Genomic DNA, 27,867 nt, shown 5'->3' on the forward strand with positions numbered 1-27,867 from the left:
CTATTCCTTCGTATCTATTCATTTTACAGACTTGGATGACTCTGTGCCAGGAAATGTGCCTGACACAGCTTAGCGGTTCCCAGATACAACCTCAGGAGAGCAAGAGACCAGAAAGCCACAGGGAGAGGGAGCTCTGAGGAAGCCCTTCTTCACTTCTCCAGGCCAATGGGGCTCTCTACCCGGGGAAAACATGCAGCTGTCAGGAGGTGTTCCAGAGTTCTGGGCAGAAGGGAGGGAGGGACAAAGACACCCGCTTCCTGTACAGAGCAACTGAAGTCTCCTGGGAACTGTTTCCCCGAAAGATAGAGAAAGCCAATTAAATAAATGCAGAAAGACTCTCCGATCAGATAAGGTAGCAACCATTCTCCCTAAAACACATTCTTCTGCTTAACTGAGTACCGAGGACATTATTGCCTTGACAGGCTTATTTCACCTTCCAGGACTGGGGTGCAAGTATCCTGGAATATTTGCCTACTTGGTGATGTTGATGAGGCTGGTGGCCAAGAGAAAGACAGACTGTGCAAAAGAGGTAGAGGTCTTAGGAGGCCAACTCTTGGGAAGCACTCTAAGACATGACCCCATGAGCTGGAGAGGCTGAGACAGATGCTCAGGGCCCAGCAAGTGCTTTAACCACAGAGTGGGTCGGAATACTTTTCACTAGTCCCAAGCTCCAACATCCAGCAACCCCAGGGGACAGGACTGCAAATCGGGGAATTTTCCCGGTGGTCAGAGACAGTCTCCCCATTTCCATTATGAACTGGTGGTTGAACAAAGGTTCTAGACTCTCTGCTTGGCATTTAGGTTTGTACATAGAAACCACATTCACTAAAACAAACAGCAACTATCCCAAAAGGATTTTCTTTTTCCTCAAAAATAAAACCCGGGGGTGGGGGCTTGCCAAGTAGCCTGCTAATCCGTGATCAGGAAGCCTTTGATGGCAGATCACTCCTGAGTTTATTGGTCTATTCCTCTCCACAGAGGACAGTTCAGGCTCAAAGCTCAGTTTCCAAAACAGACCTCCTAGGGTTTATCTCAGGAAGGTAAGTGGGGGCAACATGCCCAGGACAATTCGCTTCCTGGATGCTTTGTAAATATCATCCTTAAAAGCAGCTATGTATTTTCACTGGTCCTTTTTTTCTTTTCTTTTCTTTTCTTTCTTTCTTTCTTTCTTTTTTTTTTAAAGTAGCTTTCTCACCCCATACCCCCGATTCCTGCAGAATTATTATGTGGCCCTGTCTGGAATGCAAACCAGTCCCTGGAGAGACAGTGTGCACATGAACTCACAAGGGTGTTTGCTATCAGCTTATTTGGCAAAAGGAATCTGAGACATTTTAAATATGAACTGTCGGCAGGGCCCATCCCATCCCACTCCCCTTTTGCCCCACCAAGAATCACCTTCACTGGTGTGTGACACAAAGTGTAGAAAATGGACACAAACTGTCTTATATAAGCTGGTAGCGCTTTAGAGCCTGGAGAATTCACCTTGGAGGGTCTTTGCTGTTCTCCTGATGCTTCTGTGAGTGAAACTCCCATAGTAGCAAGTGTTTTGCAAACGCCTTGGACAGTCTGGCTCCAAATCCCCTCCCCTTCCCTCTCCTGATCTCTCAACTGAATGTTCCATTCCTTGTACTCCGGGCTAAGAAGAAAACATGCATGCAACCCCTCCTTACTTTCAAATGCCAAATCAGGCTCTTTCTTACCTCCACATGTTTTTCTTGCAAAACCTTCTGCTTCCTTCTCTGCCTGGCAATCTCCTATGCATCCTTAATCCCCAGGTCCTGCAGGACCTCCTAGGTGCACCCTTCCCTGTGTGCTGCTCTGTTCTCAGTGTTTCCAGAGTACAAGGGGTATCTCTCTATGATAATGTTTAAATAGTTATGGCTAGAAAATATCTGTCTGGCCACCAGGTCTCCCTGTCCTCACAAACTCCTGGGAGTCAAGGGATTGGTTCTTACTCACTTTTGCATCCCAAGGAGCAAGCCGTGGGCCTGGCACTGGGAAGTCCCATTATGGATGCTGGGCCATCACCTCCTTCTTCCCCTGTCTTTAATTGATCTTTACCCCACCACATACCATAAAACAGGATGGTGCTAACTCAACACTGTCAAGGTCAAAGTACAGACTCCTCACTTGCTACACCCAAGTTTTATTGGGCCTGATAAACAGCAAGGTGTGGGCCCTGCTAACACCTTAGCCATCCTGTTCAGGGTCAGAGAGACAAGTGGAAGGCAGTGTACCTGATATCAGGAGGCAGTGTCACCTGGGGAAGGCGCCATATGCTGGCAATCAGACTTGGCTTCCATCTCCCTCCAGTCGTAAATGGCCTGCTTTATGGGTCGGTTTAAATCACTCCTCTGGACCTCAGATGCTCAACATACAAACATGAAGACGGGACAAGGCCCTCTATCATTTCTTTCCAGATTCAGTATTCTCCAACTGTCCATCTCAGTGATGGACCCACTTTCCCTGGCCCCTCTCCTTTCTATCTCTCACTGAGCAGCCTTCTACCAATGCTCCTTCCTTTATTGCTCCAGAGTCTCTGGCCACCCCTGACCATGCCACATGGGGCCATATTCTTAAGACTATATTCACTACCCTCTGGTCAATAGAGCCTAGGAACTTTGGGGCACCAAGAACTTGGGTATCCCAACACCCCATAATCCCATTGCCTTTTAGATCGATCCAGCTCTCCTCTTTAGGTCTCCAACACTCTTACACAATCAGATGTGTTCCGGTGCTGCTTGGCGGGAGTCGAGGTCACCAATAGGCTGTTGTTACCTGTGCGTGGTGGGGGGCATGGTTGCAGAGCTTCAAAGGCCAGGGGGACAGTGCTAACCGAAGCAAGCTCTTCAAGAAGAGAACCTGAGAGCAGGCAGTGCCAATCACAAGGACAAACTTAGAGCACACACTAAGGACCAGAGGAGTCCAGAGGGCTCCTTTAGTGTGCTACTCAGCCTCCCAGGCCTCCCTTATCTGCTTACGAAGAGATCTGAGGGCCACAGAAGGTCTGTGACTTGCCTACGGCCACCCAATTAAGCTGTGAACAGTGCACACTAGAACACCAATCTTTGGGTCTCCGTTCACTCTTTTTTTCCTCTCAACTCAGTTGACCTTAAGTGTCTAATGAGGTCAGGAGATGCCCTGCAGACTCTAAGAAACATGACCCTCATGTCACTTAGGGAAAGAGCGGGCCCAGGAGATGTTATCCTGACCGCCTCCCCAGCTGCTGAATTCCTTCCTGGCTTGACATGGTCTTTCTATTCTCTCTCTCTCCAGCCCTTGCCGCAAAGTCTGTGAAAGTTCAGAGGTCAGTGAGAAGGTAGAGGTGGGTCTCCCTATCCTTAGAGCACTCTAAATAGGTGAGATAACCCTCAGCCGCCCCTCCCTCAGACTAGAGAAAGTTGGTGGGGGAAGGGTGTCAGGAAAAGATTGAACGACCCACTAGAAGTCCGACCTGTTTAGGCTGAGGTGCATCTGAGGCCATCCGAAGGTTTATGACAATTAACACAACAACATCTGCCTGTCAGGCTCGATCTGGTCAAAGACTGATGGCTGTCAGATCATCTCTGCATCAGGAGGAGGAAGTTCCTGACTCAGGAATAGTAAAAGACTCAAGGAATTAATTATTCAGTATGCATGACCCAGTTCAAGGAGTTGAGGCTGGGTGAGAACAGAGCTCACTCGTCCCTTATCATGAAGAGAAACTCAAATACTTCACGGGGCAGTGATCTCCTTGCTGCTAAAGAAGATCCATTTATGATTAAGTGGCCAAAACAAACAACAAAAAATGTTCACTCGCTCAACAAATTCTTAGTGAACAACTCTTATGTCTCAGTCCTCCAGGGTCTTGCATATGGTTTAGTAGAGGAGAGAGACTATGGAATTTTCCAACAGGAGGCCTGAGCTCAGCCCTTGAACAGCTATATTATCTTGGGTGGGTTCCAGCCTGTCTATGACAAATTCCTCAACTAGAAAATGGGAGTATATCCACCTGCCTGATCATGAAGATGTAATGATCTTTATAAAATGTGAAGCATAGCGTAAATGTGAGGTATAAACAATAATGATATAACATGACACACTTTCTCTACCCTAGAGAAGTATATAATCTGGTCATGTTTTGGAAAACAAGCCAAGGTACCTATTTGGCAAACATCACATTCTCTGTAATTTGGGCAGATTGTATGTTTCAACTTGCCAACGGAGACGGAGTCGGTGGTCAGTGCCAGTCTCCAGTCTGTGTGCCCAAGACATTGCAAGAAGGGCTGGAGTGAACACCAGGACTCACCAGGCCCTGTGTCAAACCTCCACTGAATGAATGAGCCAGGTTGAGATCCAAGGGGGGAAAGACAACAACCGGTCACACGGTCAATCAGAAACACAACCCAAAATTCATCTGCACACAATAGAAGTGAGCCAGCCAGAACCGCACACACGTCCTCCCCACGCACATTTCAGACAACACTGGAATTCACTGTTCACTGCTCGCCTCCTCTGTGGACGTCCCCGGCATGCTGCTTCTGCAGGGAAGGGGAGGGATTCTCAGGCTGCTGCAGACTGGCCAATCTGGGCCTCTTTGCCTGGGTCTTTCCCAGGCACTAAGAATCAGAACTGAGCAGCTTTCCCTGGGTCCCGTCAACCCCTTTTCATCCCGTCCTCAGGTAGGTTCTTGGCACCCACCAGCCAGCTCTGACTGCACAGACAGGCTCCCAGCTGACCTCAGGACCCTAGCCTTGGATTGGGCCCTCAGGTCTTTCCTCCTCCTCCTGCACCAAACAACTCTTGCCCCAGGCTCACAGTGGGGGATCCTCCTGGGGCAAGGGCCAGTTGTCTTCATCTCTGTGTCGCCTCCACTGAATTAAGGTACCTCAGAATGTCCTTTAAGCACTTTGCCCTACATGTAGAAATGCCCTGGAATGGCTGCATACAGGAGGCAGGCAGAAGAGGAGTGAGGAGGGTGCTGGAAGCCCAGGCCTGTATTCTGACACTCCACTTGACACCAGGTAGCTCTGCAACCTTGAGAAAGTCTGTTTAGGCAAAGCCTCTGTTTCCCTATTTGATAATGAGGGGTTTGCTCTAAATAACCCCTCCAATAAAGTTTGGCATTATAGAAACCAGACTAGCCTAGTACACGGAGGACATGAGACCTGGTCCACAATAGCCTACAATCTGGGGCAAGTTGTCAGGCCTCTCGATGCTTATCCTACATGTCAATCAAATAAGGGAGGCTAAGGCAACCATCTCTCCCAGGGTTCAAGGCTCTGTCAAGACAGCTACTGTGATAGAGCTTCATGGGCTGAAAATCCTGACCTAACTCAGTTCAGACTCCTTGGGTCAACAGAATAGCTGTTGACCACCTGCCCTGTGCTGTGGGTCTGTGCCTGTGGGGAGGGGCTCCTGCCTCAGATAGGAAGGTTGAGGATGGCTTCCTGCCCAGAGGCCCCTTCAGCTAGTGGGTAAGACTGCAAGTAAAGGTACGTTAATTCAGTGGTATACCTGAGGGTCAAAGCACTATGGCAGTGCTGAGGAGGAGGCACCAACCTGGCCTGGGGAGGGAGGGAAGCTCCTCAGAGGAGCAGCACGTCCCAGACATGGCAAGCTATTCCAGGATGGTGGGACTGGAGCCAGGACAGAGAGGAGAGGCAGAAAATGAGGCACAACAGTGAGCCTGAGGTCCAGCTGGAGGGGGCCACAGGAGAGATGGACAGATGTGACTCTGAGAGCGTCTCTGGCTGAACTACAGAGTGTGGCACAGAGGGAAGAGTATGTGGAGCCGGGAGGGCAACAGGAAGGCCCTTCCAGACACCAGAAGCCACAGAAAGCTATAAACAGGTCTGTTCTCAGAGTGGAGCCCAGGTGGATAAAGATGCCGTGAATGTGGATGTCTTGTGGTCCAGGATGCTCAAAGTCATTCCCTAGAGGCCACCTGGCCAATGCCTCTCTTGCCCAGACCTGGGCAGATAAGCCCCCTCCGAGAGCCAGCCTGGGGTCTGAAGGGCCACACTGCTGGCGTTGGTTCCGGGAGGCCCAGCCACGCACTGCCCAGTTAGATGGGTCTCTCACCTCCTGGAACGAATGTCAGCCTCAGCCTGCCCCCTCTGACAGCTGGGGAGGCTGTGCAGCCCTGGAGTCTTGGACCAGGACAAAGGGCTGAGGAGGGATCCAAGGTTTCACCAACCACTGCTTCTTCAGTGGGTCACATGACTATAATTTGAGAGCCCCATACTTCCCTAAGCCTGAAACTAGATCCCCCAGGAGAGACTCAATGTGTAAGAGAGACCCCACTGTGACTTACTTGGTTCTCAGGCATCACAAGGGCTAAAGACTTCTCCTTTGGGGGCAAGCCCCATACAGGTTGCCATGTTCCTTTAAAAAAAAAAAAAAAAGAACCCAACAATTAATGTCAGCCTCGTGATCTGACATCATAGCCTCCTATCTTCTCCCCTTCAAGAGTTTGCACATGGCTCTGATCATAGCTGAGTCTCCTAATAAATTATTATTCTGTGCATTTTTTTTCCTCTTAGCAACACTTTAGCCAGCAAGAGGAAATGGACAGATAACCTCTGTCTGTGCCCCAGGTTTGGCGTGTGAAGAAAGACTGCGAAGCAGGTCCTACCATCTGCCTGTTGGCTGTGCACTCTAAGGCTTTACCCTATGTCTAAACAAAGACTCTGCTCAAATAAAAACAGAGAGTGCCAGGATTTCTAAGGTTGAGGCAGAATGGAAGTAAATAAAACTGGTGCAAAACTTGATCACAGGTCACCAATGTGAAAAGTGTCACATTGCCTCTAGTGGAAAGGTCCAAAATGCTCAAAACCTAGGAAGCTACAGAAGTGGGCCATCTGATCATGACTGTATTCTTTTGGCTTACAGGGGCTACCCACGTTACTTGGTTACCGCCTACTGCTGTTGCAAAAAATGTCTCTACATCTATTTGGAAAAGGAGGCCCAGAGTTACAAAATATTTCTAATGATTTACATTCACATTAAAAAAATAAATAAAATCCTAATGTCTAAGAGGAAGACTCAAGAGAACAAAACCTAATACAGATGTGAAATTTGAGCTTTAAAAGGGGCAATATCCACACTCTGGGGAAGCACACACACTCTGCTCAGAGAGCAGCTGGGCTGCTTGTCCACTACACACATTCACACACACACACACACACACACACACACACACACACACAGAGCCATGTGGGAGTCCCAAACCTCCAGACCTTTAATGGGACAGAACCCACTATTTGCTGAGCACTTCTAGGTCTAGCGTGCATCATCTCAGTGGCTCCTCACAGACAAGGAACAGAGGCCTAAGGAGTGATGGTCCTTGCCAAGGTCACCCAGCATGGTAGGATTTGCACCCAGGCCTGACTGACACAGGGCTCAGGGTCCTTGCCCCCAAGCTGAGGTGTCCTGGCTGTGAATGGCTATTGCTACTGTGAGCCTGGTGAGCTCCCAGAGCAGTCACTCGGGCAGGAGCTACAGTCCTGCCCACCATCATCACCATTACCAAGCCCACACCCCTCGGGGCCTGTGCCGGCGGACGAACAGGCTGGCCTGCCTTGGCCACATTCTATCAGCATGAGCTATAGGCTCCGTGCTGTTGTCTCAAGCCACAAGTCAGAGCGGCTGGAGGCCTTAACTTATCTGTCTCTACTTCTCACAGGAAGACTCCAGGAGCTGTGAGAGGCAGAGCTGGACACCGTGACACAGAATTCAAGAAACTAGTGATGGCCTCCTGCTCCCTAGATCTCAGGGACAGAGTTCCTGGGTACCCAGTGATATGATTGAGGCCAGTTGGGAGACAAGAAGCTCTCTAAGGTTGGGTGGTCTTCCTGAGGGAATGGAAGTGGGCACATCCAGGCCAGGTCACAGGGCTGACCATTGGTTGGATTCCTACAAAGGCCTGAACACACTGATGCAGACATTAAGGTGCCAACTAACGCACACCCTCTATGGACCAGTAGCCAACATGCTTGCACCCCCTGAAACTGCACTAAACCAGACAGTCCCAGCACCCAGCACCTCCCAGGGCCTATTTCTTTATCTATGAGTAGCTGGACATAATTGGTGACTTCCTCACCCAGGACCCCTTTCAGCTGCCCCATTCCATGGACCCTGACTTTTAGAGACACCTAAGGAACCACCTAGTGGTTAAAGGCTGTGGGGGAGTCACCTGTGCTGGCTTTTCGTGGGGCGGTGACCTTGTGCTGCCTCAGCGAATCCTCCCAGCAGCCCTGGCAGGAGGTGGTGTAGTATTCCACAAGAGGACACTGAGGCGCGGCCCACAGTCCCCACCAGCACCACCCACAGCAGCCCTGAGACTCTCTCCTGAGCCCACCCCATGCTTGTTCCTGACCCAGAGCCTCCTTCCATCATCAATGAGAATGGAGAAAGCCTGTCTCCCGTGGCTTGCCATCCTGCCAGATCTAAGCCAAAAGGCATAAGGTCTCCAGTCCCTTGTGGGTCTGTTTTGATCCTGAAAAGACTTCCTGTGAGTCTAAGTGACCTCAAGGTCCCAAGGAACACGAGAATCCCAAAGGAGGGGAGCTCAGGGGATCCTTCCTCTCTGACGTTCTCCCCACCTTGAAACCAGGAGTCCCTTGAAACCAGGAGTCCCGACTAACAACAGCACGGCTTTGTCACCACCAGATCCCACCAAGGGGAAAAGCCAGCTGTCCACCCCCAGAGAGACCCAGGCAGCCAGGGCCGAGCAAACATGTACAGTGCGGTGGCTGCAAACTGGAGCAGGGGAGGCTGCTCCGGGCCTCTGGACCCTGCCCTCCCTGCATGCACCTCAAGCTGAAACCAAATAGAAGCAGCCTGGTCCTGTGGTCCCTGTGGTCCCTGGTGGGGACCTGGGCTCCTTTGCCATGAATGTTAGCAAAGGAGAAGAGGAAAAAGAAAAAAAGCTGGAGCTGATTTTCATTGACTTCAAAGTGGTGCAGAAAATGTATTGAATACAACTCTCTCTAGAGGGAGATTACGGGGGGGAAAGATGGAGGAAGGGGAAGGGAGAGCAACTGCCCTTAGGAGGGCTTCAGTGTCCCAGGTGCTGGGGGTCAGGCTCTTGCCTCTGTATGGTCTCAGCCAGCCTCAGCACAATGCACACACCTGGGTGATCATTCAGACCATTCCCAGGTGAAGAAATTGAGGCTTAGAGAAAGAAAGAACTAACTGGCAAGGTCACACTGCTAATGCCTCATGCCCCTTCTTCCCAAAGCACTGGCTTCACTTTGACCCTAGAGCCTGGGGTCTCCTCCTCTTGTGGTCATTTCTGCTGTCATGGGGGATGGTGATGTCCTGCTGCTCCCTCACCCCTGACCGCCCATCAGAGGAAGGGGCTGCCTGAGGGCAGACAGGACAGGAACATCCTTGGGCAGGTTTCCTCCCCTGGACCTCATTCTGTTTAATCTCAAAGAGCTCCATTGTGACATTATCGAGAAAGCATCTGTTGGTGAGTTTTAGCCAGTATGTGCCCACTGGAATCCCATGGGGAGTGTGGTTTTTCTGACACTGACCTCACAGATAGGACTGCAGTCTTTGTCACATCACACTGTGCTAAACAAGGTTCTCTCTGCTTTATCTCATGGCCTTGCCACCGTCTAGGTCAGGGCCACAGAGAACCTATTTCTGTATACCCAGGCCTTCTCATGTTTGTTAGAAGACAGGAAAAGAAATTCCATCTTCAGATGTATTTTTAAAAGGTTTTAGAAAAAAAATAGAATCCTGGCCTGGTAGCAAAAACTAAGAAGCCGACCCCACTGACCTCCCACCCTGCTGTAGCATCTCCCAGGCCCCACACAGCCCTGTACCACCGTCCGCACCAGTAGCCCAGGCAACCTGTGAGCAAGGCCTCCCCAGACAAGGCTTCAGCTCGCTCAAAAGGGGACGCTGCCAGCTTCCAACATGTGCAGGAGAACTAAACTGGAGGCCATGATCTGGAATGATCTAGAAATCCTCCTGACCACAATAATGTCAAGAGGAGCAGCTCTTGGCAGGGCCTGGGTTGTGCCTGTTGGTGTGGGGATTGTCAGAAAGCATTTCGAGAGGGCCTTGTCTGCTGACCCCCACAGGACACACCCCAGCCAGCACCCCCTGGCAGCTGAGAGCCTTTCTTTGCTTTCTAGCAGCTCCTTACAGGGACTAGTGGCCACAGGGATTATATAGGCAGGTGCTTCCCCTTCCTTCCTTCCCTCCCTCCCTTTCTTCCTTCCTTCCATCCTTTCTTTCTCTTTTTGGTAGCTTTATTCTCTGATTCTTAAAAAATAAAAGGAACTGGCAGGCTTTCCCATTGGAGTGTGGCCCTGTTGGCTCCCACTGGCTAGGTGTGAGGTGGCACCCAGGGTGGTGCTTCCTGGGATTAGAATAGCACACTGCAGGGCTCCACAGGCAACTGGACCAGCCAGAATCCTTAAAGGGAATGGAAAGCTCATGGGGTCCCCTCTCCTGCCCCCACCCAATCTGCTTTTCCTTGATCTATCCAGAAAAGATTATTCAATAAGCATTTGCTCTGTGCCTGGCAGAGACTATGGGGAATGCAAAAAAGCATGGGAAACAGGGACCACAGACTCAGGACATAGAGGCAGAAGGATGATGGCTAACCTGGACTCAGCACCTGAACTTTGCGCCTGCCATCATGAGACCTGGGGCAAGTCACTTCCACTCTGAGCTCATTTGCATCCCTTTGGGGGATGTCTGCTTAGAAGCTAGGGTGAGCATTCAATAAGATCCTACACATCCAAGAACAGTCAAAACTGCCATATGCAGCCATTTACCGTGAGCCTAGAACTGTGTGCAAAGCAATTTTTCCAATTCCCTTGTGAGGGAGACATCACAGCCTCGATATGGAAACAGACTGAGGAAACTAAAGCACCTGCCCAAAGTTGCACAGCTCCTGAAGTAGCAGAGCTACAACATGTACCTGGCCCAGGTGGGCTCCAATGTCCCAGCCTTGACCCTGCTGCCTAGCACTCTATAGGAAGCAAAGAGGGTGCAGGAAAGAATGCCCAGGAAGCTGGGACATGTGAACCGGGGGCTGTTGGCTCTGCATCCAGGAGGCAGATGGAGAAAGCAGAGTGAGCTTTGGCAGAGAGAGTTGAGGAAGCCTTTGTGAAGTAGGTAGAGCTGGCTCCAAGCGGAGAAGGAGGAGGAGGAAGAGGAGGAAGAGGAAGAGGAGGAGGAGGAGGAAAAGGAGAGGAAGAGAAGGAGGAGAGGAGGGGAGGAGGGAGGGAAAACGCAGCTGAGACAAGCACAGAGCTGGGGCAGGGATGAGCCCCTTGGTCAGGCAGAGGACAAGAGTGAGAATTGCCAGGTTGGAGGGTGAATAAGGAAAGGGCTGCCTGAGCTATTCTTTTGGAGCCTTTCACCTGCACCCCAGAGGCCCCTGAGCCTGCTCCTTCAGTCCCACACAATCCTGGGACACTAAAAAGCATATGCATGTAAAGTCTCAATAATCTCTCTTCCCACTACAGCCTGAGAATTCAACTCCATCAGCAGGGGTAGTGGCCAAGTCCTGGTCTGCGAGGCCCTGTTGACCTGTCAGGCCTAAATTCTAACTCTTGCTCTGGGTCCCAGACACCTAAGATGCTGCCACACCACGTGCATGTAAACAGCACCCTACCCTGGGCATCCAGCGTTTCCAGGGGGCCAAGGGGCAAAGTAACAAGGCTGTAGGGCCTGACTACCTCCTGACAGGTCCCCGCAGGGCTGTGTAGACACTCACTCAATAGGCTTTTGTTGAACTGAATTAAACAGAAGATTCTTCTGCCTAAGATCCCTGAGGATTTCCATATGTCCATGGAGTTTCAGAAGTCTGGATTAAAGGCTGTCCTTGAGTCCTCTTTGCTTCCAGGGAAGAAGTGCCTCCTCTACCCCAGTAGTCTCTGCGTCAGCACCCCCAGCATTCCCTGCTCCCTAAATGTGGTTCTGGATCCCCTGAGTCTCAGCACCTGACTCTCCTCCTGGGTGAAGCTTCGGGTTCCCACCTGCCCCCTCCACCTCCAATTATACATCCTTAGGGGCATATGCTCGTTACTGCTGCAAATGCTTAAAGCTACAATGTTGTCTCCACTCTCCATCCAGCCCTGAATACCAAGTCCCAGCCCAGACTCCAGACCTATAGAGAAGAGGAAATGGGATTGGAGATGATTTGAGCAGCTCTGATGATCTGCTCAGCCCAAACCCACCACTATGTGCTTGCTCTGGAAGCAGCAGCCTGGAGGGCAGAGGGGCTGAAAGCAAAACTGCATTGACATCTGTCAGTCTCAGGGCCCCCTCCCAACCCTCTTTAGGGAAAGGGCTAAAGGGGAGAAGATGAGATGGCTTTGGGGTGTGGCCATTCTGAGACTCTAGAACAAAGCTTCCTGGGATGAGCACCTGATTTATCACCTTGCAGCAGCTGAGTCTTTTGAGTAAATGACCTCACTACAGGGTTGATAAGCAAGGATGATAACAATAACACAGAGATGATCATGAAGGACAAATGAAACACAAATATGAACATGCTTGGCAAATGGCACAGTGCTCTTAGGATAATCAGACATTTTCCATAATCCTAGGAGGTGGGGTCTTCAGGTCAGATGTGGTTGGAGAGAAAAGAACAAGGAATCCACTTTTTAGGTTTTTTGTTTTTTTAAGTTGGAGGTGGACACAACACCTTTATTTTATTTGTTTTTATGTGGCCCTGAGAATAAAAATCAGTGTCTCACACATGCTAGGCAAGTGCTCTACCACTGAGCTACAACGCCAGCCCAGAAATCCACTTCTTTGGGCCAACACCTTCAACACCTTCTATACAAAGCTGGAGTCTCCATAGATGCAAAAGTCAACATGCTGATGGGACCCCTGGGCAGTCTATGATCCTACAGTTGCATCAGAAGGCAAAACAAGATGTGCCATCCGAGCGATCCTGCAGAGGACAAGCATGTTATTCTGGCCTTAGAAGTCCCAAGAGGCTATTACAGTAATATAATAATAATTAGCATAATAACTCCTCCTGGCTGCAGGCCAGGCACCGTTCCGAGTGTTTATACATCTCACTGGACTCACAGCAGCTCTACAGAGCAGCCTCACAGATGGCAAAACTGAGGCACAAGCAAATTGACTCCCATCCTGGTAAGTGGTGAAGACAGGATTTGAACCCATCAGCTCAACTCCATCAGCCCATGAAGGGATGAGTCAACCAAGATAAACTCTCTATGTGGCTGAAGCTCTGATAAGGCCTGCAGGACTGAGTCACCCAGGGAAGGCACTAGCTCATCCACAGCCTCTCTGCCTCTCCCACCCATAGGCAGCTCCCACCTCCATGCCCAGGGCCTCTCCACCTCTCAACATTGCCTTGCCCCACCCTGCCTTCTCTGAGGCTCCCTGTGGACAGGTGTAAGAACCCTTGTTGATGTCTACATTTTTCTCAACAGAACACTCATAGGATTATCCCAGCTCTGCCACATGCTGGAAAGACCCCGTATCGCGTGACCTTGGCAAGTTTTCGCCTCTGAGTCTCAGCTTCCTCATCTGTAAGATGTGATTCACAAGAGCAGAAGGGAGATCAATAGAACAGAAGAAGGGGAGCAGGAGGCAAGGGAGGGGAGAGGGAAGTCCCAGGGAGCAAAACGGATCAAAACATGATATAGGCGTGGGCCCATGGGCCTCAGTGAGGCCCGTCATTTGGTATAATGCACAAAAAAGGATTCAGTTCATGCTGATTATTCAGCTGATGTTACGAGATGAAATCATGTTCGGTGCAGCACCTGGTGCTCCACAGGCTCCATAAACAATGGCCAAATCAGAAGACTTTACAAAGTGTTCCAATTTCAGAAGCATCTTCTCCACAATTATCTCCAATGGGGAGAGCAGCACTTTGCATTTACGGTCATCTGGTGTTCATCCACCACGTTGCTGGATCCATTACATGAGTTACTTCATTTAATCCTTAAAAATATCTTTATTGGACTTAGCATTAGGATGTCTAGAAAGGGTATGTCCAACATGTGACTTTTACTCATGCATATATATATAGAGAGAGAAAAGTCAGTGAATCAATCTAATATCTACCAGGCACTTAACACATACCAACTACTGTTGTCAGTGTTCGACACTTAATAACCCATTTTGTCCTCCCAAAAGTGTTCCTATAAGGTAAGGACTGCTTTATATCCGTTGCACAAATGAGGAGCTTGAATTGCTGAGAGAGAAGTGTCAAAGGAGCAGACTTTCTCAGGTCATCTCCTCCTGGGACCTCAGCCCTCAGTCTCCACCTCCTGTACTGCATCCTTCACAAAGTCACAATGGACATTTTCCCATGCATGGGGGAAAAAAATTTCCTGTGCTTAAGAACACTCAAATGCTCCCTACTTCCTAGAACCCAATGGGTTGAAGATAAAATGGGGCCTCAAAATCTCTGCAGGATGTGGCCTTGCCTCTGTTCCCATGACCCCAGACATTTTCACTTGCTGGTTTACAAGCCCCAGTGACAGGGCAAATCAGCAGGCCTTCCCTGACCACTATGGGAGATGAGTGTCCTCCACGCCCACACAGCCCGTCCTCACCTGCTTTAGTTCTGTCTGCCACACCTCTCATCCCCTGGCCTCCCCCACATATTCTGGGGGGGGGGGACAATAAACAAATAAGCTCTACCGCCTCCCTCCTAGAATATGAGTTCCAGGTGGCAAGGATGTCACCCTGTTTTGTTTTGTTTTGTTTCCCTGCTAGAAACCCAGCACCAAAGAACAGTGCCCGGCAGAGAGGGAGAGCCGATGGACATCTGCTCAACAAGCACAGGGCAGACATTACCAGGATCCAAGAAAATGTCCAATGGAGCAATGGTGAGAGTGTGGCCGGTCTGCCTCCCCCTCCTCCCCAGGACAGGCTGGAGATGCCTGGATGGAAATGTCTGGAAGCCAAACCTCTTTTGCCAAGTACTCCCTGTGGGTCCCCAGGCCTTCATGGCCCATCCTGTTCTGGATTTACACAATCTGTCTGTCTCTCGCTGAAGGCTGTACCACACGGCTCACCTGCCACCTCCACTCCCCATACCCACCTTTGCCTGGGCCCTGATGCACAAAAGAGATGCCTCGTCTTCCCTCCACCTCTCTATCCTGATTTTACCTACCCTTCAAGACCTAGATCAAATACTGATGCATGTCACCAGAGCCAATGCCACCACCATTGCCATCAATGCCACCACCATAGCCACTGCTGCCGCCTCCTCCAGGAACTTTCTAGACCTTCCCCAGCCCATCGAAAACACTCCCCACACCCACTGCTGTCTCCTCCACTCATATGGTCATTAGTCATGAACCACCTTGTGACTCCTTCTATGACGGAGTTGAACTGTTACCAAAGTCTCTTGCTACTTAATTTTTCAACACTGTGTGTCTTGTTTTCCCAAGCACACAGTGAATGCTTCAGGAGAAGAGGCTGAGCTTTATCCATCTTGTCATCTCCACAGCACAGTACCTAGTGCAAACAGTCGGTGTTTAATAAATGCTTCTCACCTTCCCAAGATAAACAAATCAGCTTCCCAATCGGGTCACTCCCTTAATTAATTATCAGTACCTGGATGAGCTTCTCCCAACCTCTGCATTTTCTCTTTAGAGCCTGCTCTGAACCCAGTTCCTGCAAACTGAGCGACAGGAGCACTAGCATGACAGAGGCCAGCACGCCTCCTGGCTTTTCAGTTCGAACCTCGTCCCCTGGGCAGGGCAGACCAGATGGTTTATAAAACACTCCAGGTCTGGGAAAGGAAGTTCGTGGCCTCCTAAGCAAACCCAGAGGTTCAGTGAGTTCCCATTTCCTCAGACACTGGAGTCTATCAGAGGGAAAAGCCGCGGCTTAAGTTTTAGGCAATTCATAGCAGGAAACCACCTCTAGAGGCTCGGGCATGCCACTCGGCACTGGCTCTCAGGAAACTGAGAATATAACCAATGGCGGTCAAATCTCCAGTTACCTCTGAGCTCAGGCGGCAGGGAGGAGGGCAGCTTCCTACAGACCCTCCTGTGTTGGCCCAGTGCCAAGCTCTGCCTGCCCACACCTGGGGAGCCAGGCCCAGGTGAGCCGGAAGTGCCATGGCCCTGATTCAGGCGGGTGAGTCACACTCCTTCCACAGGGCCTCGCCAGCTCTAAATTGCCCAGATTATCTGTGATTTTCTTTAACTTTTGAATAGGAAATAGACTCACTGGGTTCCCAAATCCAAAAGCCCAGGAGCCCACAGGAAGTTTCTCACCTCTCCTGGCCACTCCCCCAGTGTGACCCACTCTTAAAACAGTCACCTGGTTCCTAGTAGCCTGCCTCCTTCCAGACAGTGTTCTGCCTCTACATGCAAATAGAAATGTGTGTGTTTTCTTTGCATAACTGATAGCAGACGACACACACTGCCAGTGGCCTCTTTTATCTTTTAAAGAAATAGACTTGGACGAGGGTAGGCATAGAAGAGTATCTCGTGATAAAAACAACGTACCTCCCTGTGGAACACGCAGGAAAAAAAGAGAATAGTCCTGGACAACGTGTGGGTGACTTAGGCATGAAGCTACCATGGAACCCAAGCCCCTGGGCTACCAATGGCATGGATCCATCCAGCTAAGAGCAAAGCTGGATGAGACTGACCCCCAAATCTGCTGAAAGCCCCCGTGGCTAAAAGCGCAGCCTGGCTTCACTGAGAATTCCATCTTCCAGAAGAGGAAGGAAGTGTCCATGGAAACAGGGACTAACCTCATTCCCTAGTTCCCACAGCAGTGGTGGAATGAGCCAGTGACCAGGAGGGACGCAAGAACGACAGAGGAAAACCAATCATTTCCTGTGAGATTTGGGAGACCAAGAAGGGGAAGTTGGTGCCAGAGACTCTAAGACAACAGACTGAGATTGGGGAAGTAAATGACTCAGTCTCTGAAATGCACTTGCAGCCATGTGCATGGAGGGAAGGCGGAGGAGAGTGAGGAGCCTACGCTGAGAGGAGAGAGATCGCACATGTTTTGGTGTCGTTTTTAATGGATATCTGGATACTTTCAATGACCCCAAGTCTTCTGAGGAAGAACTGGTATATCCCAGAGCACAGAGTTTTCAGATGAGACACTAAATCCATTGCAATTGGTGCAACTGATTTCATGGGAGGTCCCAGGAACACCTGGACATGTTCCTGGAGCCCTGTGGGAACGAGGGTCACTCAGAAGACAGCTGTGTCTTTTTTTTTTTTTTTTCTGATGAGCCACTTAATGATAGATGGAGAGCTGCAATAGACATGCCATCTCGGGCTTCCAGGAGGCATCTGGTCACAGGTCAGAAGCAAAGGACCGAGACTAGGTAAGAGGCAGCTGGCACCAGGGTTCCCCAAGTGAGCTGGTTAAAGTGTGCTGTCTCTGAAGGGAGATCTCTATCAATGTGGCAGAGAGCTCCTCTTGGTAAGAACGTAGAGACCTGGTAATGCGACAGAGCACACACACACAATCCTGAAAGAGCACAGCGGAACAGGTACACGCCAAATTCAAGTTGAGATTTAGCCGGAATGATCATTCTGAATCAGGTGGGGACAAAACAGGAGGCTGTGTTTAAATTCTAAAGCCACACAAGTTGAAGACAGGGGAGAATTAGCTTGGTGACAGCAAATGTTAAAAATACCTGGTCGGTGGTAGCATCAGTGAGTCAGTTATGTGTGGTAGCTGCAGAAAAGCTGATTCAAACTTGGGCTGCGTGAAGGAGAGCAGATGTCATGAACCAGGGAGGTCATGCTCCCTTCCCCTCCTGTAGTCATAGCATGAATATGATACACAATTCTGGGTACTGTCTTCACTGAATAAAAAGATAAAGGCACACTGCAGCATGTTCAGAGGAGACTCATACAGAAGATGAAAAAAAAATCTGACCCTGTCCCTTGGGTCATTAATCTAGAAGACCCAAGAGTGGTCAAGGGAGCTATCAATACCGGTTCTCGTTTATTAGAAGATGCACTTGTTGAGGAAGTGAGGGGAAAGGGAAAAAAAAAAAAACAAGGGGGAGAAATGAACTACAGTAGATCGGGTAGAGAGAGAAGAGGAGAGGGGAGGGGAGGAGAGGGGAGGGGAGGGGAGGGGAGGGGAGGGGAGGGGGGATAGTAGAGGATAGGAAAGGCAGCAGAATACAACAGACACCAGTATGGCAATATGTAAATCAGTGGATGTGTAACTGATGTGATGCTGCAATCTATATACAGGGTAATAATGGGAGTTCATAACCCACTTGAATCAAAGTGTGAAACACGATATGTCAAGAACTATGTAATGTTTTGAACAACCAACAATAAAAATTAAAAAAAAAAGAAGATGCACTTGTTTCCAATTACTTCAATTATAAAATGTCTGACAGCAGAATGTATCTTTCAATTCCCAGCATCTAACAATTGTCTCAGGAGCCAGCCGTAGCAGTCATCATTGCCTCACGGACAGGAATCTGGCTGTTATTCCTGCTGGCATAGCCGCACATGTGCAACTTCCATATTTTAGGAGCTGAAACACTGAAGGGCCATTTAGGTCCTGGTTGTTGACACAAAACTTTCATCCACACTTTCTGGTAAAATCAAGAAAACAACATCAAAACTTACAGAATGGGTGTTAGCAGCTGGAAAAACTCCAAAGACAACAGAGATGAAGAAATACATTCCCACCTGACCAGAAGATAATAACATGTCATGGATGTCCTGGAGTGAAACAATACAAACAATAGTTGGACTCTGAAAGTGAAGAAGTTTAGAAATGCCTTAACCAATTTTGTTTTCTTTTTATATATATATACAAGAGTGGTATAAAAAAATCTAAAGTCTAAAAAATGTTTTCAGTAAATATTTAAAAAAATAAAGTGTAAGTGATAGCAAGATAGTGTGTCCACATTTCATTGGCAGGACTTTCTCTTTCTTAATGGTACACAAAATAATAGTCCATCTTATGACTGATCAATGGTGTCTAATTTGTTCCTTGCAAAAACATAATATCTGAAGAGGTGTCATGTGGTGGAGCCACTGTGGCTTCCTGGAGAAAGAAATGAGATGAAATGCCAGAAGCTATAGGGAGCCCTCCGGAGGAGCCATCTAAAGATGAAACAGGTTACTTCCAGCATACAACCTCAGGCTAGACCAGCCCAGTGGAGAAACCAAGCACCCGATAGGGTTGATAAGGCTCTCCCAGCCTTGCAGTTCCAAGTTTGATGAGAAGAACTTCTTAGCACAAACAGAGAGGTGTCCCAATTTCCTCATGGCAATGAAGGCTCTTTGATAGAGTCTTTTTGGGGGGGGGGGAGTGAACCCACTGAGCTACATCCCCAGACCTTTTTATTTTGAGACAGTGTCTCCTTAAACTGCTGAGGCTGGCTTTGAACTTGTGATCCTCCTGCCTTGGCCTCCTTGGTTGCTGGGATTGCAGGCATGTACCACCACACCCAGCTCTGAGTCACTTTAAAAAAGTCACTACTTATGGGTAAAACCCAAAACCCACTTAGCAAACTGTAAGAACATGAGGCTTCAGGTAAAAAGGAACCCTGCCTATGTCTATGTTCCAAGACCCCTGTGGTCCAGTTCACAAATGGGCCAGAAGGAAGAGGCCACCTGTGTGCTCACTGTGTGGCAGGCAATGTGGCAGATATGCTGTGCCCAATGCCCCTTTTAATCCCACAAGCACCCTGTGACATAAGTCACAGCGGAGAACCCTGACTCTGAAAACCCATGGTCTGTCTATGACAACATGCTTTCCAAAGTCTTAATTGGCGGAATGAATACATCCAGTGATCAATTGATCAATCAACTGATAGGAAAAAATAAATAAAAGAAACAGAGGCAATTTCAATGGTACACCCTGAATCCCCATCAATAGCTACATGAGTATTAAACTTATTCGACTTGCTGCTTGCAGGAGCAAATTATCCCATCACATAAAGCAAGTCCTTGAGACATATATGTCAGACAACAGGTGCAAGTAGTCCTGCTCAAATGTCAAGGTTGTAAACACACAAGGTTGCCATGACTCCCACAGGCCAGGTCAACACTGGAGCAGGTTGAGGACCAGCCCAATCTTCACCCACCTCCTCATGGCCAGGGTCCACCTGAAGTGGGGCCTCAGGGGACAGTGAGGTCACAGGAGAGAATGGCATCCTTTCAGGTGATGGTGCACTGTCATTCTTACACAGGCTGTTCCTGCCCCATCCCAGCTTTACTGCCTCACCATGGGGAAGCAGGGAACTCTTGCTCCTGACCCATGGGTACCCACCCCCAAGGGTGCACACCCTTCATTCCCTATCCACTACCCTGATACTGACCCTGAGGGAGGGGAATGACCAGTGGACAAGGCGGGCAGCAGCCAGGAGAAGAAAGTGAACAGTTACTGTTTCCCCAGAGTGATGAGCTGCCAAAGCACAGACAGGCAAACATGGTGGCACAGCTGCAGAAAGGGACAGCCATGTGGTAACCAGGCAGTTCCAAAATGGGCTGCAGTCCTCAGAAACAGAAAGGCCTATACACACAAAGAGTATGACGAAATCAAGATCAAGCCTAACTTGAGCCCTGGCCTTAAGCCACCCACTACCCCATTTCCCTTCTCTGTCCAGGCAAATGACCATCTGGTCAGTGTGCACTTCCAATGCCTGGAAGGCACACAGGCCTCCTAAGCTCCTCCCACTAAGCCCATCTGCCTGAAGCATTAGCTCCCACCATACTCATCTATGGCCCTGCCTCTCCACCCCCAGCCTCAGGGCCCTCTGTGCCTGATTCTAGCCTCAGCATCACCCCCACCCCTACTTTTCCACATCTCCCAGTGCTCTTACTCAGCCCACCTCTGCCTGTGGAAATCCCACCCATCTTCCAACAAGTCCTGCCTCCTCCAGGAAGTCCCTGCTGGCCCATGCTCAGTGGCTCCTCAGGCATTCTACACACTATCTCTTGTGCAGCCATCAGCCAGTTTGCTGAATGCACCCACCTCCAGGCATCAGAATGATGCTCAGCTCTTGGTCCTCCAGGGCCTGCAGTGCAACAGCTGCACATTACCACTAACTAGCCCCGGCCTATGGTTCCCAGTGCCCCCCACCAGGTACCCTATTTACATTCCTTTCTGGATTCCTTCCTCCTCCTCCTCTTCCCAGCTGACTCATCCCACACCCCATTTTCTCTCAAGGTTCAGCAGGCAGCTAATTAGAGATAAAAAGGGCAATCTCCATCAACATGGTGTCCTTCCCTGTTAAATTCAGCATTTTGGACAAACATCCTCTGCAGACAAGGGCTGAAAATAAAGGTAAGAATTTGAAACTCCAAGACTCCAAGGAGGTGATTTGATAAGGAAAGATCTTGAGAGCAAAGCTAGCCAGTGTTACAAGGGTACACATCTTAAATTCAAAGTCAGCAGAATTGTTAGAAAGGGGGTAGGGTAGGTGATATTGTCCTTCATTAAGGAAGGGTAACTGCAAAAACAACAGCCATAGACTGACCAAGGATCACCCTAGTGGGTGAGAAGAGACACTGACCTGGCCGTATGACCTTGAACAAGGAACACACCTCTCTGGCCTCTGCTCAGCACCAAGAAGCTTCCGAGCCTCAGTTTCTCCAAGGCTAAGTGAGTAGCCAAGAGTGAGAGGCAGATGATCTCTGATGACACTTTCAACCTAACATCCCAAGGCTCTGTGACCTACTGTCTGCCTCCCTCTTTCCAGGGAGGTCAGTGAAGCAACCCCCTCCCTCCTCCACCCCCTCCTCCCCTCAAGCCCCACCTGAGTCCAAAGGGAAATGTCGTGCTAAAGATCTCCCCAGGCACAAATGAGAGCAGGCCTCAACCCTGCCGGTGGCAGGATGGAGCACCGGTGGAGGAAAGTTATGGTTGCTATGGACACAGAAATGCTCCTCTCATTCATACCATCTGTCTGAAATGGGGGGAGGAAAGACAGTCAGTCAGTGGCCTTCTCTCCCTGGCCTAACTTTTTTTAAGAGATTACAACTGCCAGCTAAATTTAAGTGCTGCTCTGAAATCAGGACATATAAGGTCTTTCAGCCTGGATCTGAAGGGTTTCATCATGGTAGAGCTGGAGAGCAATGAAGAATTAAACTTGGAGGCCAGCTAAGTGGTATTATGTGGCCATGCCAATGAAAGGTCTTTAAAAATAGCCTCTCACTTCTCTCGAGCTGAAGATAAAGATGAAGTCTCAGCAATAAACAGACATCTGCTAGAAGCTTCTAAAGAAATACCACATAAACAGCCTGCAGCCCTCTCCAGGCAGCATCCAGCTGCCAGGGGGAGGAGGAGGGACCCAGAGGTGAGGATTGTGGAGGGCCAGGAGGAGGTGGGGTCGAGAGGCTGAGTGGGGTGGAGATGGGCTCCCCATGGTAGGGCCAACTGGGCAGAGGAAGCTCTTGTTAGTAAAGGGAGAACTGGCTGCCTGTGAGGGAAACCAAGGCTCACCACCCACCCACAGGACTTTCAGAATGTCATACGGAGAACTCCACACCCATCTTTCACTTTGGAAATGGGTCACTCTTTAGAAGTGTGTGTGTGGGGGGGGGGAATGACATTCTGAATGTGTACCTAGGCAAGGCACTTCACAGATATTTTAATTTCATCTTTACATCAATCCCTTGAGATAGATGTAATTACCTCCTTTTTTTAATAAACTAAATACTAGGGCTCAAGAACTCGCCTGAGGCCACGTGGCTAGGATTGGAACCCAGGTCTGTCTGAACTCGTTTTTGTTTGTTTTGCTCTATTACCTGCATTCAGAATATGCCCCTGAGGTCTATTCTCAGTGCCCAGTTTCTTCACATCCCCACATCTAACACAAGGGATCCCTAAAGGGGAGAGGTGACAAAATAGAGTGGAGGGGCAATAGTTAGGCTTCGGTTAACTTCAGTAGCTGCCCTCAGAGTTTCCACAGCCCTCTGGGCCCTGTGTCTTCACCTGCTGGTCACTTCCCAGCAGGCCCCAGGAAAAGCCACGGTTGAAACAGGTGCAAGGATATATCTAAACTATATCTGGGAGGATTTACCAGAGACTGGGGACAACTGCCAATGAGAAGAGAACAGAGGGCTGAAGGGGGAGGGAAGAAGGGGCACTTACTTATTCATTATGTTCCCTTTGTATGAAATATTAACCAAGCATCTCTGTGCATGTGGGGGCAAGTACCACTGAGGTATGTATGGGGGGATAGTGAGAACTTTGCAGCCATGTACGTGTATAGGGGAGTATCAAGTATTTATGTAAGTGTTGTTGGGGGAAGGAGCAGTAAACTGCTCTTAAGAGAGCCTAAGATACCAAATACAAAATAATACCCAAGCTGGAGAAGGACACCTGGGTCATGAAGAACTCCTGGGTCCCCTGGTTGAGGTGCCCCTAGACTCCAGAAGCAGGCTGAGATTTTATCCAGTGCTTTCTCCCTCCTTCCAAACACTGATGCCTGGGCAGATGGCCAGGAAGTTATGCCAGCATGGGATCCAGAGTCCCCAAGACCCCACGGGACATTTCCTAAGGAAAAGAGACTGAACCCTGTCTTTGGGAGTCCGGAAAGAGGCCTCCCTAGTGCCCCTACTTATGTTTCTCTTCCATTTGCCCTTTCAACCGGCTATCAGACACCTCCTTCCTCCAAGCAGGGAGCTCCTGGTTTTATCTGTGCATCAGATCGTGCAAATCCCAGCTGTTCTGATGCATGGAGCTGACAACAGCCTGACTTTATGGCAGCTGAGAACATGCACACAGCACCTCCACCTCGCATTCTGCTCTCCGGGGATGAGCAGTTGTCCAACAGGGGTCTGCAGACTGACCTCCCCATAGACCCTGGGTTCACTCTGCTCCAGGAGCAGCTCTCCTTCGTGACCCAAAGGTCTAACTGACTCTTTCTCCAGCCATTTCTTCATCTTCCCCTATACCTTATTTCCCCAACTCTCAACAATACTCTGAGATCTCACAAATCATCGCCAAATACAGTTAGCACCCTGATAAGTGGCCAATATTGGCTATTCAGGGACCTGAGAGGCACCTCAGCATATGGACATTATGGTGGCAAGGTCAGCATCGGGCATTCTCAGACCTGAGCTGGGCTTCTGGACAGGGTGCATCAGGAGCATGGGCTATGAACGTCCCACAAACCTGCTGTTGCAGCAGCTCAGGGACCAACAGCCCCTGTCCAACTCCTTGCTGCCCTCCTCTTGCTGCCATCACAAAGGGCATTTGCAATGGATGTCCCCCATTGCCCAGGGAAGGAGAGAAACCTGAGTTGCAAACCAGCAGGAAACAATTCCTGTTCTTGGGGCTGCCCTTACCTCTGTTCCCCCAAAAGAATTCTGAGCGAGGCTTAGAAAGAATACAGGTACTGCAAGGTATCCAGACAGCTGCAGGGAAGTGGAGACTTGGGGGTAGAGGAAAGCAGGGAAATGAACTTGACCTTCAGGGGAGAGAAACATTAGTCCATTTTTTTTTTTTTTTTTTTTAGGATTTTTAGTTCTAACCCTAAAAACACAACACTATCTGATACCCACAGCTGCCTGCCAGGCCCCACTGAGACAGGAGTAACTTTTCCCATGATAACTATGGTCATATTTGGATGCATGGGCAGGTGCAGAGCAAACACACTGAAGAAACCAGGCCACCACACATGGCCACCACAAAAGACTATATTTGGGATGCAGGGATGGATATTCCTGGACAGCTGACAGAGAAGGAAGAAGCTCAGAATCAGACCCACGGTGGGTTCAACCCTTCAGTGAGGCTTTGTTTGTGACTAGAGGGCCCCTGTCACCTATCACTCTGACCAGCACTGAATTCTGAGACCAGATGATCCATGCTTTAGAAGGAGGCACCTTATCAGCCCCGACCAGCCATGCTTTCCAGGTTGGGGGAGGGTACAGGGAGAAAACAGAAGCTGGAGCGGGGAGGGTCAGGGCACCCAAGCCCCAAGTGAGCTGAGCTGGATGTTGGGCCATCAGGCATTTTCCCAAGAGAACAAGACGGTCCCCTGGAGCCAGCAGCTCGGCCCTGTCTTCTTTGTGCTAACACACTGTATCATTTTATCTTGGCTGATGGCTCAAACTCCTTGAATAAGAAAATCAAAATGGAGAGCCTAATATTAGAAAGATCTCATTTGGGGAACAGCAAAACAATATTCTCAGGAAGGAAAGGGAGGAAGCGCAATGGGGAGGAGGGCAAGATTTCATGGTTATCTTATATTTTTCTCTTTCCTAAGCCCCAGTTTTCTTTATTTCCTAACTTGTAACAAGACCAAGATGTTCTTTAAAATAATGATCCTAAGAAATAGCAAAATTCCAGTAGCCCTGTGGTTTTACATATATAGCTACACCAAATACACGAATAATTATGTCTACTCATTCCAAATCAGTTGGAGTCCTCTTTTTTAAGAGAAAAAAATTTTTTTGAATATTTGAATTTTTCATTATAAAAATAAAATATTTCTACTCTGAAAATTTTGGAAAAAATACTAAGTAGTGAACAATAAAAGGAAAAAAAATCAACTCTGGTACTGCCATTCAGAGAGAGACTTAAAATTTTGTTCTCTCTCTTCCTAGTGGAAAAGACTGTTTAAAAAAAAAAAAAAGAAAAGAAAAAAGAAAAAAAAGCCAACAGAAAACATAATAAAACAAAAATTCAGCTCTTCATTTTGAGGGCTCTTTCAGAGGAGGGGCTTCTACAGGATAGAGGTGGGATAAGGAGACATGTCCCAAAGCACCAGCACTCAGGAGGAGATGGGGCAGGAGATGCCTGTCTGAAAGGCATTGTCAAGAAGGGCAGGTGCATCCTTTCCCTCCCTCCCGAGCCTCTGGTCTCCTGCAAGATGCCAACGGTGACACTGATCTCTACAGAAAAAATTCAGAGAACAAACAGGTCATACATATTCATTTTCTGACATGCCCTGTCCCCTCCACATTTGCAGATGAATGGTGTTTGGAGAAACACTCCATCACTCACCCAAGTGTGAAGCAGGTTCAAGAAAGCTCTAGAAGGCAAGAAAAACACTGCTCAGAGAAAGAGGGAAAAGTTGTGTGGCATTCTCCACCAAGCCCAGCACCAAAGACCTGGATCATAGCATAGTCATGACTGTGGTGGAGTTCAAAGCTTGAGCAAAAACGACGTCAGCCCACGTGGGATCTTCAGAGGCCAGTTGCTATCAGGGCACTGATGTGGCCCTCTGGGTTCCCTACCACAAATCAGTCAGTGAGGGCCAGCTCTGCTTTAGGATGTCTATAGACTGATGCTTGCTGGGGAAACAGCCACATGTGAGCAAGTCTTTTTTTGGGGAAACCTCTTTTGCAAACATGTGCATGGCAGTTCACAACCCCCAACAGGGTTCAGTCCATTCCAAACACATTTCTTGATTGGCCATAACGCTGGACAGATGCTCACTGAGTCTCTGCCAGGTCCTCCACACACGACTTTACTCTGTGTATCTTGCATGGCATAGAAGAGAACTCTAGTCTCAAGGGGTTTGCCATGCTCTGGGAGGGTAGAGACAGGCACTTAAAACAGAGGGTAATTGCTGAGTAAGAGGAGGGGAGCTTCTCCCGATTGAAATAGGCGTGAAAGGACCAACGGATAAGTGCCGCAAGCACACTGCTCCTGATTCCAATAAACTACTGTAAAGATCATTTCTGGCAATGAAGCATATCCAAATACAGACAGGTGATACCAAGGAAATACTGTCCATTCTATTCTGTGCAGTGATGACAGTGTGGCTTTGCAAGAAAAGATTCTTTTTTTTAAAGATCAATACTGGATTATATAGGTACAAAATGACATGACGTCAGAGGTTTGCTTTAAAATACTTCAGGAAGAGAGAACAGAGGGAAAGGAAAAAGACATAATCTGACAGTCTTGGTGGCTAATAAAGCTGGGAAGGAGTATATGGGTCTCATTAGACTATTCTAGTTGTAAGTGTTTGAAAATGTTCATAATATTTTTTTAATAATGGGCAGTAACACATCATGGTAGATGTCCTTAGCGAAAGGCTAAGGAAATACAGAGCAAGGAGGACTTGAGAGAACCAGAAAATAAATCTGCCAAGTTTATGAGTGTTTTTAATATTCTTTTTAATTGTCAGTGATCCTTTGCTTTATTTATTTATACATGATGCTGAGAATCAAACCCAGTGTCTCACACATGGTAGGCAAGTGTTCTACCACTGAGCCACAATCCCAGCCCATTTATGAGTGTTTTAAAGCCATTTTATGGTGGGGTGAGAAGACATGTTCACACATAATTATAACATAAAGTAGGGAGTAGTCAGTCCAGCAGAGGAACTCTGCACACCAAGCTCTAGAGTTCAGAGGACAGGCACAAGGTTTTCCTGCTTCCCTTAATGTTTTATCCCTCCCCCTCAACAGACCAAGGCTGGAATCCAATCTTATCTCACTAACTTTCTAATGGGGGCAAGTTACAACATTTCTGAGTCTCAGTTTCCTGGTCCGTAAAATGGGAACAGCTCCATCTACGTCTTCAGAGGGCTAATGCAGGGCTCTCATACAAAGAATGAAATGTCCCAGCATGGTGAACAGTATTCTCTTCCCTGGCTCTTTAAGTAACAGAGACTGTTAGTCCTCTGAGGGCTAACTATGGCCAAGCCTCTGCACCAACAAGGCAGGACATCTACTCTTCATTAGTGGGGAGAGAAGGGAGCAGGTGCATGGCTGGAAAGAAAACCCAGACAGGGGTATGAGCATGGCAGAGAGAATAAAGATACACCCCAATCATAAGCAAAAAGGAATGGGGATTACCTGGATGCTCCTTGTAGCTCCTGGGAATGGAACTTCACAGCCACAAACAGCCATAGTCCTTAAGCTAATTTATACTAAAGTATAATTGATTAGTATCTAGCTGATAGTGATTTTCTTTTGGAAGAAGGGACGAGCAGAAAATCAAAGCCCTAGG

General features: G+C 48.8%; 1 protein-coding gene across 16 annotated transcripts in view; it reads right to left on the minus strand.

Moving 5' to 3' along the window:
• The window catches only part of Mical2 (microtubule associated monooxygenase, calponin and LIM domain containing 2), a 220,611-nt gene that overhangs the window by 177,788 nt on the left and 14,956 nt on the right, over nucleotides 1–27,867 (minus strand). For 15 of the 16 annotated variants that reach the window (XR_005733629.2, XM_078046477.1, XM_040284734.2 and 12 more), the window contains exon 2: nucleotides 6,296–6,366. The exons of the other annotated variant lie outside the window; for it this stretch is intronic. The gene's annotated coding sequence lies outside the window, so the exon portion shown is untranslated. The remainder of the gene's footprint in view (nucleotides 1–6,295; nucleotides 6,367–27,867) is intronic. 16 annotated transcript variants of the gene reach the window in all.

This window comes from Ictidomys tridecemlineatus, chromosome 4 (assembly GCF_052094955.1).
Source record: "Ictidomys tridecemlineatus isolate mIctTri1 chromosome 4, mIctTri1.hap1, whole genome shotgun sequence".
Taxonomy (NCBI): domain Eukaryota; kingdom Metazoa; phylum Chordata; class Mammalia; order Rodentia; family Sciuridae; genus Ictidomys; species Ictidomys tridecemlineatus.